Source organism: Pristiophorus japonicus, chromosome 3 (assembly GCF_044704955.1).
Source record: "Pristiophorus japonicus isolate sPriJap1 chromosome 3, sPriJap1.hap1, whole genome shotgun sequence".
In the NCBI taxonomy this organism is placed as follows: Eukaryota; Metazoa; Chordata; class Chondrichthyes; family Pristiophoridae; genus Pristiophorus; species Pristiophorus japonicus.
In genome coordinates, this window is record NC_091979.1 from 117,154,180 (window position 1) to 117,173,317 (window position 19,138).

The 19,138-nt window shown below is 43.8% G+C and overlaps 1 protein-coding gene across 3 annotated transcripts in view; it reads right to left on the reverse strand.

Annotated features, from left to right (window-relative positions):
- Positions 1-18,481, reverse strand: part of wipf1b (WAS/WASL interacting protein family, member 1b) — a 181,619-nt gene extending 163,138 nt beyond the window's left edge. The window contains exon 1 of one of the 3 annotated variants that reach the window (XM_070874708.1): positions 18,150-18,481. The gene's annotated coding sequence lies outside the window, so the exon portion shown is untranslated. Of the gene's footprint in view, positions 1-15,403; positions 15,427-17,949; positions 17,993-18,149 lie in introns of those variants that run through there. The other 2 variants (XM_070874710.1, XM_070874712.1) reach the window with 2 other exon arrangements.
- Positions 18,482-19,138: the final 657 nt, after the last annotated feature.

The window sequence follows — 19,138 nt, forward strand, 5'->3', positions numbered from 1 at the left end:
CGTCCTCTCTCACCCCCCACCCCCTCCCTCCCCCCGTCTCTCACCCCCCACCCCCTCCCTCCCCCCGTCTCTCTCACCCCCACCCCCTCCCTCCCCCCGTCTCTCTCACCCCCCCACCCCCTCTCTCCCCCCGTCTCTCTCCCTCCCTCCGTCTCTCTCCCCCCCCCCACCCCCTCCCTCCGTCTCTCTCCCCCCACCCCCTCCCTCCCCCCGTCTCTCTCCCCCCCACCCCCTTCCTCCCTCAGTCTTCCCCCCCCCACCCCCTCCCCCAGTCTCTCTCCCTCCCCCCCTCCCTCAGTCTCTCTCTCCCCCCCTCCCCCAGTCTCTCTCTCCCCCCTCCCTCCCCCAGTCTCTCTCTCCCCCCTCCTTCCCCAGTCTCTCTCCCTCCCTCCCTCCTCCCCAGTCTCTCTCGCTCCCCCCCTCCCCCCTCCCTCCCCCAGTCTCTCTCCCCCAGTCTCCCTCCCCTCCCTCCCCAGTCTCTCTCCCCCAGTCTCCTCCCCCAGTCTCTCTCTCTCTCTCTCTCTCCCTCCCCCAGTCTCTCTCCCTCACCCCCCCTCCCCCAGTCTCTCTCGCTCCCCCCCCCTCCCTCCCCCAGTCTCTCTCCCCCCCCCTCCCTCAGTCTCTCTCTCTCTCTCCCGCCCTCCCCTGTCCCTTTTTGCCCACCCCTCCCTCACCACACCCCCCCCTCCCCAGTCTCTTCTTCCCCTCCCCAGTCTCTTCTTCTCCTTCCCCTCCCCCCCCCCCCTCCCCAGTCTCTTCCCCCCCCCCCCACCCCCCTCCCCCAGTCTCTTCTTCCCCCCAACCCGTCTCCTCTTCTCCCCTCCACCCCCCCTCCCCAGTCTCTTCTTCCCCCCCACCCCGTCTCTTCTTCCTCCCCCACCCCCCTCCCCTGTCTTCTTCTTCCCCCTCCACCCCCCCTTCCCAGTCTCTTCTTCCCCCTCCCCAGTCTCTTCCTCCCCCCTCCCCAGTCTCTTCCCTCTCCCTCTCCTCCCCCCCACCCCATCTCCCCAGTCTCTTCCTTCCCCCCCTCCCCAGTCTCTTCCTCCCCCCCCTCCCCAGTCTCTTCCTCCCCCCCCTCCCCAGTCTCTTCTCTCTCCTCCCCGCCGCCCCCCCCCCACCCCACCTCCCCAGTCTCTTCTTCCCCCTCACTCACTTACTCCTTAAACTTGAGCAAATAAAAAAATCTAGGCTGACACTCCAGTCCAGGACTGAGGGAGTGCTGCACTGTCGGAGGTGCCATCTTTCGGCTGAGACATTAAACCGAGACCCCATCTCCTCTCTCAGGTGGACGTAATAGATCCCATATCACTATTTTGAAGAAGAGCAGGGGAGTTCTCCCGGTGTCCTGGCCAATATTGATCCTTCAATCAACAATCGCTAACAAAAAATGATCTGGTCATTATCACATTACTGTTTGTGGGAGCTTGCTGTGCACAAATTGGCTGCACGTTTCCTACATTACAACAGTGACTACACTTCAAAAGTACTTCATTGAATATAAAGCACTTTGGGGAGTCTGGTGGTCATGAAAGGTGCTATATAAATGCACGCCTTTCTTTCTTTTTTGCATTTACAATTTAACATACGTCCCCTCCAATCCTAGAACTGCTCCTGCTGAGTGATTCCAGTTGATGCATACTGTGGGCAGTGATTCTTAAATCAAACAGGAATTACTACCCACAGATTGTCGTGGTCAGAAACACTTATACCAACAGCAAGTCTTTGGTAGACGTGATGCTGTAGGCATGTGATTGGATGAGATGGGAGGAGTGGTTAGAAGCCAGGAGCAGTGCTTTAAAAGGAGTGTGAGCGGAGAGAAAAGAGGGTGAGGGAAAGTCCGAGGTGGGGCTTTAGAAGTGAGTGAGGATGGAGACACCAACATCAACTGAGGGGTTTCATGGGGGAGGAGAGCGCCAGCTTGAACTTGGTGTTGGGAGTTGGGAAGAAAAGAAGAATGGGTTAGGATGGCGAGAAGAGTTACAGATTGTATTGAGAGGTAAGAAGAGTGTCATATGAACTGGGAACTTGAAAGAGAAAGTCTCTGTGAAAGGTTGGGAAGTTGGATTGGGTACAGTATCTTTGTGAACTGGGGCAAGGGGCTGGAGAAGAGAAGTGACTGTTGAGGTAACTTTTGAGGAAGTGATGGTCCAGTCAGTCAGTTGAATGTTTAAGTATGAAAGAGCTTAAAATTAACTAGAATGCATCACTTTAAAGCAACAGCTAAAATATTTCCAGGGGAACTCGTCCCCAGACCTCTGTAGAAAGGCATCGGCAATTTTATGTCTTCAACATTTTGATTTCCTCCTTCAGGCTTTCATATGCTTAAGGTTTTTTTCACCATTACACGCGCTCCACTTAGCAGGACCTGGGTGCTAGCCTTTGGGAATTTTCCAGCGCTATGCGGAGAGGCCCATAGCGCTGGCGGGCTCACAGGACACCCCTCCCCCCCCCCCCCCCCCCCCGCTGCCCCCGTTCCATTAAAGGGGAGGGCATGCTGATAACTCTGCATCAGAGAGAATGGGCCACCGCTACACCACTGGGGAGCAGGATGCCGTGGGAGCAGCACGGCACAGAAGGGGAGTGCCGGGCTGCAACATCACAGGACGGGCCTCGCGATTTGAAGATGACAAGGCCGCAACCGCTAAGTCGGACATTTGTAACATTTTCAGCACCGTACCTCCCCTTTAATTTTCGTCCCGCAAAGCTGTCACGGGCATGGCCCACGGAAGCCTCACGGGGAGCTACTGAACTTTCACTCCAGGGCAAAAACAGTTCGCTGCGCACGGTGATGATGTTAAAAAGTTGTTTGTGTCCCGGGGGGAGCTGAGAAGAGGTGCAAATGTCCTGAATTTATCCTCCATTGGGTGTAACAGCACTGGGTGCAACTCTGCAGTTTAGTAGCACTGGAGGGATGGTTCTGGGATCAGTTTGTCGAGGGAAATTTGAAGTTTGGCAGAGCTGGGGGGTGGGATGTGGGGCTTGGCTCAATAGTGGTTAATGGCGTCAAACAACATTGGGAGGGGAACCTGGGTATAGTAGTTTCTCAGCAATCCCTGCAAACATCGGCATTGTTTTGTGATTGGTTCTTGAAAAATAAGGTTTTCCTTAGATATCCGAATAAATAAATATCTCAGCTGGAAAAAAAATGGATTCCACTCGGTTTCCAATTTTCTATAATGGTAAATAAACATATATTTTTAACCAATAAATTCAGTCAGCAATTTTTGCATCTCTTGGAAAATGGGTGGAAGGAGGTGGGGCTTGAAAGACACCAGAACAGTGCAGTTGAGTGGGGCTGCAAACAAAACATGGGATAACGAAGGCCAGAGCAGAACAGGTGACGGCTGCAATTCCAACCACGAATCAATTCCTGGCAGGTGATGGCTGCCGGAGCCATTTCCTTGAGTGTGCGAGAAAGCAGTTGTGGTCAGCACCAGAGCCTGGGATGACAGAGGCCAGAACAGGAAAATAACCAGCCGTGAATCGGGAATTGAAGCTCCACAGTGCCACAAGTGGTAGTATAGCACCACCGCTGGCAGGAGGGCTGCCACTGCATCAAGACAGTTAACTTAAGAAACTACAATTGATAAAGTAATCAAATTTTAATAAAAATGACAAAAAAATGTTAACAGAAGAAGATTTTAAGAAGGAAGTGCAGGCAGACACACGACTTAATTTTTATATACATTAAAATAAATATACTAGTTACTTTCCCTAGCATTGTACACATTAAGTGAGAGAATCTGTCTCTTTCTTGGTATTCCTGTGTCTCTATCACTCCTCTTCTACTTCTGCGTCTCTCACATTTACTCTTTTTGCTTTGTTCTCTACCATTTGGTTTCTCTTTGTGTTTTTCTTTTCTATCAGGTGGGAGGTGTTGAATGGTACAGCATGCTGTGGCAGGGAAAGACACCACCACAGCCTGTAAACTGCATTTTGGGGGTGGGGGATTTGCAGGAAAAATATGGCCCTCAGTAGTTCCCTTCCCATCCCTCCTCAATAACACATGCTCCCCTCACTCCTATTGTATTCCCTACCACTTTTCACTATCGTTTCTGCTTCCCACCACTATCTTTACAGACAGACTTGGATTTATATAGTGCCTTTCATGACCACCGGACGTCTCAAAGCGCTTTACAGCCAATGAAGTACTTTTGGAGTGTAGTCATTGTTGTAATGAGGCAAATTACCTACCTTCTTACTCCACTATCACTCCTTTCAGCCTTAATCTCGTGTCTACTCTCTTCATTTCCATTCATTCCACTCAAGATTGGGTAGTGACATGCCTCCTCACCTTGTTTCCCTCCCCCTCGTACCTTCTCTTCCTATTAGCTCCTTCAAAGTTTTGTTTGCTTTCAAAGTGCAACCTTTAAAAAAAATCAAATTAGAAATGAGGAAAGACAATGTCTGTCTGTCTCTCACTTACTCACATAGCAGTTAGAAATCAGAATGTGTGTGTCAAATGTACAAGCCATTAGCAATGACCTTTTCTGTTTACGAAATACAAGTGAGATAATTAATTGGCTTCAAAATTCAACAGGTGCTTTTTGAAAATCAAACTAACATGAAAAAACAGTTTTTCTTTCTCTCAGCCATAAGACAATAGCTACAAGTGTGTAATCAGTACAATGCCACATATTTTTCTCTCTTCTTTCTCACACACACAACTTTTTAGTAAAACACCCAATATAAACTCTACCTAACTAAAGCTTTCAAAATGGGTCCTCGATATTCAAAATTATATGGAAAAAAGCTACTGAGTAGAAATCATTGAAAGCAACAAAAAAAATCTTCATATAGGTGATTGAATGGCACTGATGCATCCTGGGAAATTAGGTACATTGAACATATTCAGACTACAAAGTCCAAATTCAGAATCACAACTCTGGGCAAAAAAACTCTCTGGTTTCCGGAGTCCTGGCTGTTGGGTTGGAGGACGTTCAATGCTTCCATGTTATTGAAGACTGATTTAATAAAGTAAAGTAATCATTTAAAAAGTGTAAAGTATTGTACCTTCTGGGTTTGAACTAATTACTGTCTAATGTATTACTTCTTTACTACATCCAATTCATAACTTAATTCTCGGCTCATGGTTTGAAGGAATATTTATTTTTCTGTTATCTGAAGTCTAGTAAGGAAAATACAGTAACAAGGGTATTTTGTACGATGCTAATTTATCAGATATTGTGGGTGAAAGGCCAAATTCATAGGCAGCAAGGGATTATTTATTGGGAAGGTCCTTTGTGTTTAGCATGAGAGAAATATATGCAAGCCAAAAATTGTAAAAGCACAACTTACAATGCTCCATTCTTGTTAATACTGCACTAGAATATAAACCTAGATGTGCTGAAGTCCTCAAGTGGGACTTGAACACATAATCTTCTAATTTAGAAGCCAGAGTCCAACCAACTTAGCCAAACTGGCAACAAGAGTTCACACCCATGGTTGCTGATCTCAGTTCGGCTGGTATAAACATATCTTGAGCACAAGTGAAAAAAGGAGACACAATCATCACTTCTGTCATTCTTGTGCACCTCCTAGTGCCCAACTCAAGAGCAACATAGGCTGCCCTCTTGACCAAAGATACTTAAGAGATTAATTTAGGAAAAAATGAGTACAGAATAGTACAAAAACAGCAAAGACCATACAAGATAAATACAAATGAGGACAGCCATTCAGCTCATCAGTCCAGAGCGAGAACCTTCAACCCCATCACAGCACCTAACTGTCTCTTGAACAACTAAAGTTTTCACTTATATTACACTACCCAAAAGTCTGCTCCAAGTGTTAATTACTTGTTTAGTGAAGAAATTCTCTCTCATGTGACCTATATTTGCCTTTCGCTGGTGTAAACCTAGGTCCCATTGTTCTACTGTCATGGCTTGCCTTGAAGTAGTGCTCTCGCTTAACATTTACTATGCTGATTATTATCTTATCGTTTATTATTTATCGTCACTGAGAGCATGCAGAAATCAAGCGCAGACAGCAGAAGGAGCGTGCGGCAAACCAGACTCCCCACTCACCCTTTCCTTCAACCGCTGTCTGCCTCACCTGTTAGAGACTGCATTGGACTGAGAACTCACTTTTAGAGTGGAAGCAAGACGTCCTCAATTGAGGGACTGCCTATGGTGTTGATGATGATAATACTTCTATAAAAAGGTCCCTTTTCATCTTTGACTTTCAAAGCTAAAGAGCCCTAGTTTCTACCCTCAAGCTCAGTCCTCTCAGGCAGAGGATCAGTCTCAATTATCTTATTTGCATCCTTAGAGAATTTGAATATTTCTTCGTGCTTGGGTGGTTACACTGCTCCCGGTGCAGTCTGAACAAAACACTATATTTTTGGCATTATATTATCTGATTTTACTTCACTAATGTAACAATATTGTTCAGCATTCTGTTTGCTTTAATTAACTTAGCTCCACATTGACTTGAAATGTTAAGTGCAGCGTCTAATACCAACAAGTCCTTTCAACATCACCTTTAGCTAGTTATACAGTATTCAGGAGGTATGCATGTTATCCATTTTTCCCCCATTGTGCAAGACTTTACATTAATCTGTTATAGTTCATCTGCCATTCTACCCATCTACAGATTTTGTCCAATTTCCTTTGTGATGCTGACATTGGGGTAAGTGCACATTATTGCTGACAATTTCTACAGCCGACGCATTTTTTAAACCTGCTTTATATCCAATGAAAACGTCATACTAATTGTAAAATAAAATAAATTGTTTTTTAAAAAAAAAACAAGCCTCTAGCTGCAGCCACAGCTCAATAATTGATTGACAGGATCATGAAGAGGGGGAAGAGAACAAATGACAATGGGACAGATTTCACTGTAGTGGGGCATGTAACATTAGCTAGTCTTGCCCCTGCAACCTTCCATTCAAAACACTTCTGCCCACTAAGTTGTTGAAAGTGGGACCTGATAACATCGCAACAATGGAACAGGGCATCTGGAATCTGAGTAGACAGGTCAACCAACAGGTTAGCTCCTTAACCAATCAGATTGAAGGATGAGAAATAAACAGCAGGAGGACTGAGAAGGAAGTGTAATTAGAGTGAGTGAATTTCATGTCAAATGAGGTACAGCCAGGGAAATAAAGAGAAAGTATTGGTTTCAGAGAGAGAAAGAGAGATCAGGAAAAGTTAAAAAAATTAAAAATTTTAAATGACATTTTTAAAATCTCCAACAATAACTAATACCTGAAGGAATAATACTTCACACTTATTAATAGTTAATTTTCAGTACCAGAGATTGAAGGAGTATTTGCACTTGAAATGACAAGCCTCAACTTACTGTGGTATGTTTAGTCCATATCTATCGCACAAATACAGCAACTTCACGACATTCAATGCATGTCAATGGTGAGGCAAACAACGAAATGCCATTTTTGCGAAGCTAACTGCAGAGCATCTCAACTCGGACAGCAACTTTTGGATATTGACTTTGAACCACACACCTGCTCCATGCCTAAAGTTGCTCTGGAAAAGGTTAGGAGGACAACTAGATTTATACCTGTTTTAATAACCCTTAGTTAACACAATACGCTCAGAGAGCGAGATCGTTTTACTTTAGAGAGATGTGGGCGTCACATAGAATCATAGAATGGTTACAGCACAGAAGTCGGCTATTCGCAACGTCAAGCCCGCCAGAGCACCTCAGCTAGTCCCACTCCACTGCCCTTTCCCCGTAGCCCTGCAAATTTATTTCTTTCGGGTACATATCCAACTCCCTTTTGAAAGCCGTGATGGTGTCTGCCTCCTCCACCCTTTCTGGCAGTGCATTCCAGATCCTAACCACTCGCTGTGTAAAAAAAAGTTTTTTTCTTATGTTGCCTTTGGCTCTTTTGCCAATCACCTTAAATCTGTGTCTTCTGGATCTCGGCCCTTCTGCCAATGGAAATAGTTTCTCTCTATCTACTTTGTCCAGACCCCTCATGATTTTGAACACCTCTATCAAATCTCCTCTGCTCTCAGGAGAGTAATCCCAGCTTCTCCAGTCTATCCACGTAACTGAAGTGCCTCATCCCTGGAATCATTCTTGTAAATCCTTTCTGCACCATCTCTAAGGCTTTCACATCCTTCCATAATACTCCAATTGAGGCCGAACCAGTGTTTTTTACAGGTTCATTATAATTTCTATGCTTTTGTACTCTGTGAGCTAGACTTTCCCTAAAGCCCCTCAATGCCCGATTGCCGCCCAGACAAACCGCTAACGTTTTGTAACTAACGCTGGTGAGAATTTCCATAATTAAGGTAAAAAAAATATCGCTTGGCGAGAAAATGGATCTTGCACCAATATTCTCGGCGGCTAAAAGCAAAACTAGGTGAAACGGGCAGTTCCTTTACTCCGAGGCTGCGGTTGGGCCTCGGGAGAGAGGAAAACTTAAAAAAAAATTCACAAAAGAAAATTAAAAAAAACACATTCCCAAGATAGTTTTACAGTTAATTGCCGTTTTAAAATGTTAAAAAAAAGAACCTTTAACTTACCTTTCTTTGCAGAGTACTCACCTACAGCCCTGTTTTAGGCTGCTTTCACACGGCCGTTCCCTCGGCGATCTGGACAGACTACCATTGAGGCCAAACTTATGCCCTGGCAATTTTCGTGGTGGTGCACCCGATGGTCATTTCAAGATGTGGTCGGTTCCATTTAAAAAGTGGGGGGGGGCGAGGCGAAGCGTTCGCCGGATGGTTTCTCTCTCAAAAACAGCTATACCGCTGAGAAAACCGCCGAAAATGGAGGTAAAAGTCTCCACCTATATCTTTATTCATGAAGCCCAGGATCCCATAAGCTTTTTTTAACTACTTTCTCAACCTGCCCTGCCACCTTCCACAATATGTGCACATATACCCCTAGAGCTCTTTCTCTGTTCATGCACTCCCTTTAATTTATATTTCCTCTCCTCATTCTTTCTACCAAAATGTATCACCTCACACTTTTCTGTGTTAAATTTCATCTGCTATGTGTCCGCCCAATCCACCAGCCTGTCTGTGTCTTCTTAGCAACATAGGGCTGGACTTTATACTTTCAGGCTAAGGCCGAAAAAAATGGGCCTTGTTCCAGCCATGCGGGACCTATCACCCGTGCTGATTGCCGGCTCAAGGCCCATTTTTTTTTGCGATTTTCCACTCGGCCTTACCCCAGCGATGTCAAATGGGCGATGTGATTTCTCGGCAATCTCACGATCGCCCAAAGAAAACGGAAGTGAATGAAATAAAAAGCTTCCCTAGCAACGCATCACTGCGCATGTGCATGCGTGCAGGTTGATTTTTTTTCCCCCGAGTTTTGGGAGGTCAGGGGTCATCACACATGCTCAGAAGCTCTGAGGATCGGGGAGAGAGAGAGAGAGAGAGAGAGAGAGAGAGAGAAGGTATTTTGTGGTCTGAACCAACTCATAATAATCGACATGGAGGCAATACTTGAGAGGTGTAGGGCCAAGCCTTTCAGCGAGGAGGCCAATGAGGCCCTCGTGAATGTTGTCAGCTCCAGGTGGGAGGATCTGACACGGGGTGGGCATGGGAAACCTCCACCCCGTGCATATCGGAGGATTTGGGCAGAGATTGCCGACGTGGTCATGTCGGCATCTAATGAAGCCCGGATACCGGACCAATGCCGCAAGCATTGGAACAGCCTACTGGCGGCTGCGAGAGTAAGTTGAAATTTATAATGATCTAAATAGTAACAAGAATCTGCAATGTTATTTGGTTACATTTAAACATAACTAAATTATGAATAAATTTATGCAACCCAGCATAAAGTTAAATGTTATAATGTGAAATATCAACGTAATGCTAATTTGTAATAGAACATTTTAAGCTGTCAGTCTTAAATGTCTTCAATGTCTTAACTCGCCTGATACATTTGCTTATGCCGTGCAATGTTATCGGATCATTTGCAGAAGAAGATCTCGATCAATAATCGGGAGCAGCGCAGGACAGGCGGGGGCTCTGCAATATTGCAGCCTCTGAACACCTACGAGGAGCTCGCGGTGGCCTTAGAGGGGCCAGAAAGCCGTTCGGTCACATCCTGTGGTGTGGCCAAACCCACCCTTGAGACATGTGAGTAATGAGAAATGTGCATTGTTCAATGTGTGAATCATTAGTAAATACTGAAAATATTGTAGTTACGCATGTATTGTTATGCAATTAAAATATAATTTGATGTTATGCAATTACAATGTAATATTATGCAATTATAATATAATCTGATATATAATGGTGATGTACTATAGATGTTCGAATGAGGTCATGTTAGGTCATGTTAAAGCTTGTGATCACCTGTGCATATTGGGTAAATGAAAGCATTGCAATGTTTTGACTTCGAGAAAAATTGTAATGCAATGATTTGAATAGTTAATCGTTGTTTATCAAATTAAAGGTCAAGTGGTCGTCGAGTCAGTGGAGTCCACTACCACTGAACCGTCTCCAGCATCACAGGAGGCAGAAGAGGAGCCACTGCAGACTGCTGCTGCTGTGCTTCAGCAGGAGGAGGAAGAGGAGGAGGAGACGGAGACGGAAGAAGACATTTTTTTTGCGGGGGGTGGGGGGGGGGGAACAACCTGCAGCCATCTCAGTTGAGATGGAAGAAGCACCGGGACCAAGCGGTGTGCAGGTGGCGACGACAAGGCGCATCACATTGCAAATGCCGAACCCACGGAGGTCTGGTCAGCGTGGCGAGTAATCGCCTGCCTTGGAGGGCCAGACAGAGAGCTTGATTTCCCTGTGCAGGGAGACGGTCGCGACCTTATCCACGGATTCGAGGGATTCTCTGCGAACTGGAGCCAGTTCTCTGCGAACTGGAGCCAATTTCCAGCATCCTGGAGCGAGTTCTGCCAGAACTTCTCCAATTGGTCTTCTGAGCAGTCACTGACTGCAAGGGAGACTTTGGAGGCTATTCGGCAGCAGACAGCCGCAACCAATGCCCTATGGCATGCATTGCTGGCTGGACATGGCGCTGCACCCCAAGGTGTCGTGTCTGCTCGCAGCGACACCCCGAGCACGCAAGCGAGTACGGAGGGCACAGTTCCTCCGGACTCGGAAGTAGAGCCTCAGGCTTTCACTTCCTCTCCGTCACCTCCACCACGGCAGGAAGTCTTGACATCCCACTCTGCACAACGTCTTGGTGTCGGTCTGCGGAGACCAAAACGGGCGGGTGGGGTGCGAACACGGGGTGAGACAGGATCTGGAGGGAAACGTGGCCGCAGGTAGGGAGGGGGGAGTCCTTTTCTATGTAGTTCACTTGTTTTAAAATGTTCACTTGCTGTTATCAATTTATTATACTCTTGTTATTGTTACTAAATTGGCCACTTGTATTCAATAGTTAAATGTTCATTTTTTTATCATTACTAACTGTTCACTTTCCATTCTTTCTGAAATGGTCACCTGTTGTCACGACTGAAATGGTCACCTGCTGTCACGACTGAAATGACCACTTTTTCTTTAAAATGTTCAATTTATTCTTCTTCTAATGTTTTGGGGATTTTGAGGGAAGGGTGGGTTGGTGCGGGGGGTAGGGGATTGGAGGGAGGGTGTTGTTCATTAGTTCTTAAAAATAATTATTTTTGTTAATAAAAAAAAACTTTCTACAACTTTTGTACCTTCTCTATTATTTACATAAGTTTTACAGTATACAGTTCTTCATGCAGATTTGTTTGTTTATTCTGTTTCACCATGGAATATCATTACATAACTTCAGTGTATAAAAACTGTTTATTAAATAATTCCGATATATCATGAGATCTATTTAGCATAGATAATGTGATAATACCTATTTATATTCCCGGTCCTAAATTTCTGAATACAATTGGCTTCAACTTTACTCTCTAAATAACTCAGAACAATTCTCCACCCTTCCTCAGAGGCTAAAAATGGCATCCGTAGTGCCCATTTCCCTCTCTAAGGCCCTGAAAAACAACTATTTTGAGCACTCTTTTGGGCCTTGCATTGGCCCAGTGAAGTGCATGCTAAGTGCTGAAACTTGGGATGGGCCTTGTGTGGACGATCATTTGGGCGATCATCTCAGCGATCAAAATGGAAACTTGGGGGCCTATTTTTCCGGCGATATTTTGGGCCTAGTTTTCACCTTTTGCTCAAAATGGGCGATAGAGATCCATTTTGGGCGATAGATGGGCGATGTGAAGTGAAAAGTCTAGCCTATAGAAAATAGGTCATTCTGCCCTTCGAGCCTGCACCACCATTCAATATGATCATGGCTGATCATGCAACTTCAGTACCCCATTCCTGCTTTCTCTCCATACCCCTTGATCCCTTTAGCCGTAAGGGCCACATCTAACTCCCTTTTGAATATATCTAACGAACTGGTCTCAACAACTTTCTGAGGTAGAGAATTCCACAGGTTCACAATTTTCTGAGTGAAGAAGTTTCTCCTCATCTCAGTCCTAAATGGCTTGAAGTCTATCACTATCCTCCTTACTATACTTCCAGGTTTTGTATCATATGTAAATTTTTAAATTGTGCCCTGTACACCCATATCTAAGTCATTAATGTATATCAAGAAAAGCAATGGTCCTAGAACTGACCCCTGGGGAACACCTCTGCATACCCTGCTCCAGTCCAAAAAACCGTTCACTATTACTCTCTGTTTCCTGTCACTTAGCCAATTTTATATCCATGCTGCCACGGTCCCTTTTATTCCATGGGCTTCAACTTTGCTAGCAAACCTATTATGTGGCACTTTGTCGAACGCCTTTTGGAAATCCATGTACAACACATCAACCGCTTTGCCCTCACCAACCCTCTGTTAACTCATCAATAAACTCAATCAAGTTGGTTAAACTCGATTTGCATTTAACAAATCCCCGGTCTCCGATCAGGCCTGCACATGCCGCTGTTCCCAATGAATCTCATTGAACTATTTAAAAGGATGAAGGAATTAGATTGGCCCTTAAATTCCAGTCGAGCTCTTCCCGTGGGCAAATGACAGAAAAAGAGAAAAAAGATGCGCACTTACTTTTTGCTGCTGCGCCCATTGGAACTTCCGAGCCTGAGGCCTCTCGTAACTGCGCCTCGCAGCGCATGCACGTGGTGACGTGCGCAGGCCGGGAGCTGGAGGCAGCAGCCAATCAGGTGTAGTATAGATTCTCATTCACAGCAATAGGGGTCCATAAGTCTGGAACTCCTATTACTATGAATGAGAACCAACCCCCCCCAAACACCCAAACCACTAAAAAAATAGAAAATAAACAACATATTTAACATTCATTTAAATTCAAGTTGTTATAAAAAATATATATTTTCCCGACTTTTTAAAAAGTTTTTTAAATTAAGCCTTAAAATAAACTTACCGTAGTGGGGAGGATTATTAAACAATAAAATGTGTTTTTATAACTATTTTAAAATGTTTTTGTGTATTTTTAAACACTTGCACCAGTGAAAGTAGACAATACGTCTGCTTTTTCAGGCGCAAGATTTTAAAGGACATTTACAGGGCAAGATATTCGTAAATATCGGAAATCTTGCCCTGCAAGTGTCCTCGCTCCAGAGATACATTGCGTGCTGAAAACTGGCTTTTCTAATGCCTTCCCGGGGCCATAGAAATTTCGTACGGACCCGGGACATCGGAATTTCAGGGCCATTGTGTTTGTGTGGCCAGATTATTTGAATTAGATAAGTTAGGGAAAAGGAACAATCATGTGTACAAATTACATAAGTACAGAACTAGGTTAGATGTCAGGAGGTTTTTCTTTTTGTAGAGGGTCTTAAACCTTTGCAATAACTTGACAGCTTGTGCTGATTCACTACAAAGGATCAAAATGGTGCTGAACGAGTTCCTGGAGGAGGCCGATATTGATGCCTATGAAAGGCAGGTGGGTAAGTTAGAGATGTAACGCATGGTCGCAGTAGTATCCTTGAATTTATTATTGATCATCTTCAAGTATTAGAGAGAAATTCTTAGAATATAGAATTTTACAGAAGGCAGCCATTCAGCCCATTGTCTCTGTGTTGGCTCTTTGAAAGAGCTATCCAATTAATGCCACTCTTTCCCCCCCAACCCTGAACATTTTTCATTTTCAAGTATATATCCAAGTTCCTCGTGAAAGTTACTATTGAATCTGCAACCACCATTCTTTCATGTAGGGCATTCCAGATCATAACTCACTGCATAATAATGTTCTTCTCATCGCCCCTCTGGTTCTTTTGCCAATTATCTTAAATCTCTGTCCCCTCATGTTAATGGAAGCAGTTTCTACTTAATTACTCTATCAAAATCCTTCATCATCATTTTGAACACCTCTTTTAAAAGCTCCCCTAAACCTTCTCTGCTCCAAGGAGAACTACTCCAACTTCTCCAGTCTCTCCACATAACTGAAGTCCCATATTCCTGGTACCATTGTAGTAAATCTCCTTTTGCACTCTCTCCAAGGCCTTGATATCCTTCCTAAAATGTGGTGCACAGAATTGGACACTACTCCAGCTGAGGCTTAATCAATGATTTATAAAGGTTTAACATAACATCCTTGCTTTTATACTCCATACCTCTATTTATAAAGCCAAAGATTTCATATGCTTTATAATCCTTACAACTTGTTCTGCCACCTTCGAAGATTTGTGTATGTGAACCTCCAGGTCTCTGATCCTGCACCTCTTTCAAAATGGTACCATTTTGTTCATATTAACTCTCCTCATTCTTCCTTCCAAAGTTCTTAGGATTCTTTTTCTGTGAATTGGCCTAGAATTTTTTTTGGCATTCCCAGGAGATTACATGACTGCTGGTAGGTCAGGAGCATCGAGGGTCATGTTGCTTATTTGCAACCTGACTGAATGGGTCAGACTCGATCAAGCAGCTGCTCTTTTCCTGTCCGCTATTTCTGTATGTTCATAAGGTCATTTAAGATCAGTTCACGTTCTGCCAGTTCTGCCCCCACTTCTTGGAACAATCTCTGCTGTGTAAGACTCATGTTTCAATTTCATATAACCTTTAGGACAAAACATTTTTTTTTAAACTTTCAAACTTTTTGGGACTTTCAAATAACACATGTCACTAAATGCATGGTTATTAAAGAATTATTTTAAGAGTATAAATATGATTACTGTGGAGGAGAAAGGTGTGGTCACTACTGTATATTTTTAAAGACTAGCAATTACAACCAAGTACTGCCTTTGAACTCATCTGAGTGAATGGTTTCTTTCACACACCAGCACAGCAGATAGTTCTGTTAATGCCACTAATGGGTATTTTAAATATTTGTACAGCCCTATCCAATTTTCTTGAACCTGTTTATGTTGACTTCCCATTTATTTTGACAAAAAAAGTCCCAGTCCCATCTCTATACATTATTACCAAATACTTACCATTTATGCTGGCATATACATTAACGGAGGAACACTTAACGCTCCAAATGTTTAAGTCTCTGACAATATTAAAGATCTTCTTTCCTTACCAATTGCGTCGACAAGCCCTTATCTTCACATTGTGGTGAAAATAAACAGGGAGGAGGAGAAACACGGAGAGAGTCATAGTGCATTCATTATTGTTGTTTTGTCTTTTGGGATTGTAGTCTTTTAACCTTCAGTTGTCATCTGTCTACTAATCCCAGGATTCTGTGGGGCTCCAGCTTCATTTGAGAAGATTCTGGGATACAGAGCAAGTGGCACAGAGAGAGAGAGAGATGTCAGCCATAAATCCCAAGAAGCCTTTTCTCTTATTAAGAGCTGTGTTTGCAGCAAGAAAGCAAAGCCCTGAGTGACTGACTATTTAAGTTCAGGGAGAAAATTGAAATAACACTGAAAAGAACAGGCGTGACGAGACAGAAACAAGGAATCTGCCAACTTCGCATAAGTTGACAAACTACTTAATTGCAACAAAATTAGTGTGGTCCCCAACCTGTCGGCATTAGTGGGTAGAACAGTAGGACAAAAAATGAAGTTTAGTACAACTTTATCTCATGGATGTCAACTTTAAGCTACATCTTATTTTTAAACATGTAGAGCCCAATTTCAGCCAGTACTCGTTTTGAAAGTGAACCATTGTTTGCAATCAGCACCCAGAAACTAAAACAAGGTAAAATCTTCCTTTTTCCTGGTATCTATGTTCATTGACAGTAATTACAGGGCTCCAATGGAACATATGCACTTTGGGAAATATAATTCCATTGACATGCTAAAAACCTATTCAAGATTTTTCAAGGGGATTGAAAACTTCAATGGTGAACAGGCTGCCTTCTCACACCTGCAGCCTGGGTTCAAATCCAGCCCAGAATGTTGGCCTAAGAGAAATGGAGTTTGTGCAGTCTGAGTCCATCCCTGATTAATACAGACTTATTGCACAAAACTGTCTATTAGATCAGTAAGAAGAGTCCAATCTGACTCACAGACAGTAAAAATAACTTATTTGGCAATAGTGAATCCACATTGTTACATTTCAGGCCATTCTTCTAAGATTCATTATTGGGACAGAATAAAAGAGGTTTATTGCACATCCAACTCCTGTCTACCTCACGTGGGAGAACTAAATCCCACTATCCACAATCTACCTTGTCAGAACACAATCAGGCAATAGGCTCAATGAACAAGATAACATCCATTTGATGCTAGGAAATCACACGAAAGGACATACACCTTCAGTGCTTAGTCCTTGATTGACAAAATAAATCTTTCAACTAGGCTGACTTTTTTTGTGTGACTCCCAGCTCAAAAACTGACAGCCAAACAGCAGATACTATCAATAGTAAAAGTGCTTTTTAAAAAGCTACAAGAGAAAAAAATAAGCAAAAGCAAAGCTAAAATCATAAGACACTGGAAAAGGAGAAAATTGGGAAAGTAAAGACAGTAAAATATTTTACTTAAAATGTTTTATTTTTTGGAGTATAAAGTTATTACTTCAATAAGGATACTCCGCACATTTGTTTAACCTTGTTACTGTAATATTAGGGTGTGTGTGTGTCACAACGCCGAAAGGTAAATAAAAAATGCCTAGTAATGAAGACTGCAAATTTGCTGAACTTGTCAACTGTCTCAAGGTGAAACTATCACACATCTAATAAAGCAAAAATTTGGATTAGTTTCAAATGAGTCCCTTTAAGCAGTGTCCTGCACTGGAGAACAAAGTTTTATGCAGTTCACACGATGGATGGAATGAAATGTGTTTCTACAGAAGAAATAGGTGGTATCCTGGCAAAAATTCCCATTGACCTTGAGCCATAGTAATATAGATGGGGGTTTAAAATGAATGTTTTAATGCAATCCCTAGTTTTTGTATGTGTGTGTGTGTGGGGGAGGGGGGGGGGAAGAGTGAAGAGAGATTATAATGTAATTAGGATTGCATCCGAAAGATAATGGTCCTGATGACGACGAACTAGCAGCATTCACCGTCATTTCACCATTGAAACTGACCGCAACTTCAGAATTTAGTGTATGCGCAGCCTAATGAGGAAATCCTGAAGTTACGGTCTGTCATCACTGCTCCTCCACAGACTGTGGTGCGAATGTGCGAAGCTTACTTCAGGGCCAGCAGCGAACGCCCTTGCTTCGGCACTGACGCAAATTCCAGGTCAATGATAGTCTTGGGAATAGTGCGAGGGGGCGTGAAAGGGAAAGAAAGGACTTATTCATTGGTTGCACTCAAGTGGTAGGTATGCATCAAAGTTCTTTGGCAGTCTAGTAAAGGAGCTGCCCACTCCAATATTTGAAAGTCAAAATTTACAAATTTGAAACATTCAAATTAATATAAACATGTATCCCAGACAAATGGAGCAGAAGGGAACAATGTAATGAAAAAAATAAACGCCTAAAATGAGGGCAATTCCCCTTGTTTAAAACAAGACCTAATACATGAATTTGCTGAATTTGACTACAGCATCACTGTAGCTATAGCCTGTTATTAAATGATGCAATCTACATATAATGTCATTAAAGCCTCCGGCATCAACCATTCCTTGCCTAGACCCCGGCAGTGCATTGTGCGTTTTCGCCCCCTTTTAATACTCACAAATCTTCCTAACTACCGCAACTGGAGCGAAAATAAACTGTTGATATTCAACGAGACGTGCCTACATCTGTAGCGGAAGAGTTCCGCAGACGCTGCTTTGAAGAGCCACACCTAGAATGGATATGGCAAGAGGCTGAAAGTTCTTGGCTGGCTGCAGCGGAGTGACAGCACCCGCGGTTGTCGCTGTCATTCTTACTCACCGTCAACTGCGAGCCGCGCCGCTCTGCTCTCCGCATCACTCTGCGCTCTCCGGCCGAGCCTCCCGGCCAGACATTTTCTGTTAAAACTTGAGCCGTGTCATTGCCTAAAGTTCTGCCTTGGAGTCGATCCGGGTCTCTGGGCTGTGTCAGTGATGTAATGTTTGCAGCTGGCCGGGCGGGTTCGAAAGGCAACTTTATAACTGAGAGGAAATAAATAAATAAAAGCAATTTAAAGTGCCGCCCGGCGCCTCAAAAACGGCCTTGGTGAGTAAGCACGGTGTGCAGCGGCTGGACTGTCACTGTGTGTTGTGTGTTGTGTTTGGGAGCAGCCCGTGCGCAGGGCGCGAGCTCAGCCTGCTCCCACCACAAAAATGCTCGCCACGAGGACAAGTCTGGGCTGCAGCTGAAGACCAGCCTGCAAACACAGGGTGTGAGCAACACCAACTTCGCAGCAATATTGCCGGTTGCACGCAATTTGTAGTATTTGAAGCTAAAATTGTGCTGCAGAAGTATTAATAACATGTGTGGCTGTGTATGCGTGCACATATATAACACAAAGAATCTTAACATTTGTATTACTTCCTGTCAAATTTTTCCTGTGTTCACAATTAGAACGCGAACTGATTTTCTAAAACTTGTCCTGCTGTAATTACTCTTCCCTGCCCGCTCCTTCCAGTGGAGCTGCTGCAGCGCCTCTTCTGACAGGATGGTGTAATTACAGCGTGACAAGTTTACATTAGAAATGTGGACTTTGGAATTTATAATGAAAATTCAAAGAAGGAGCAAATACATGACTTAAAAATGGGACTGAATTACATCTGCACATCCATTTAAGGGTGGATGAATGCTGGGACAATTCCCTAACACTCAGTAGTTCCTTTGAATAATTTGCACAAGGAGTCATGATAAACAGAAGGTGAGGGCAGGTAAATGACCTTTTGCCACAGAATTTCCTTGATCTGATACAATGGCGAAACTTACACCATTTT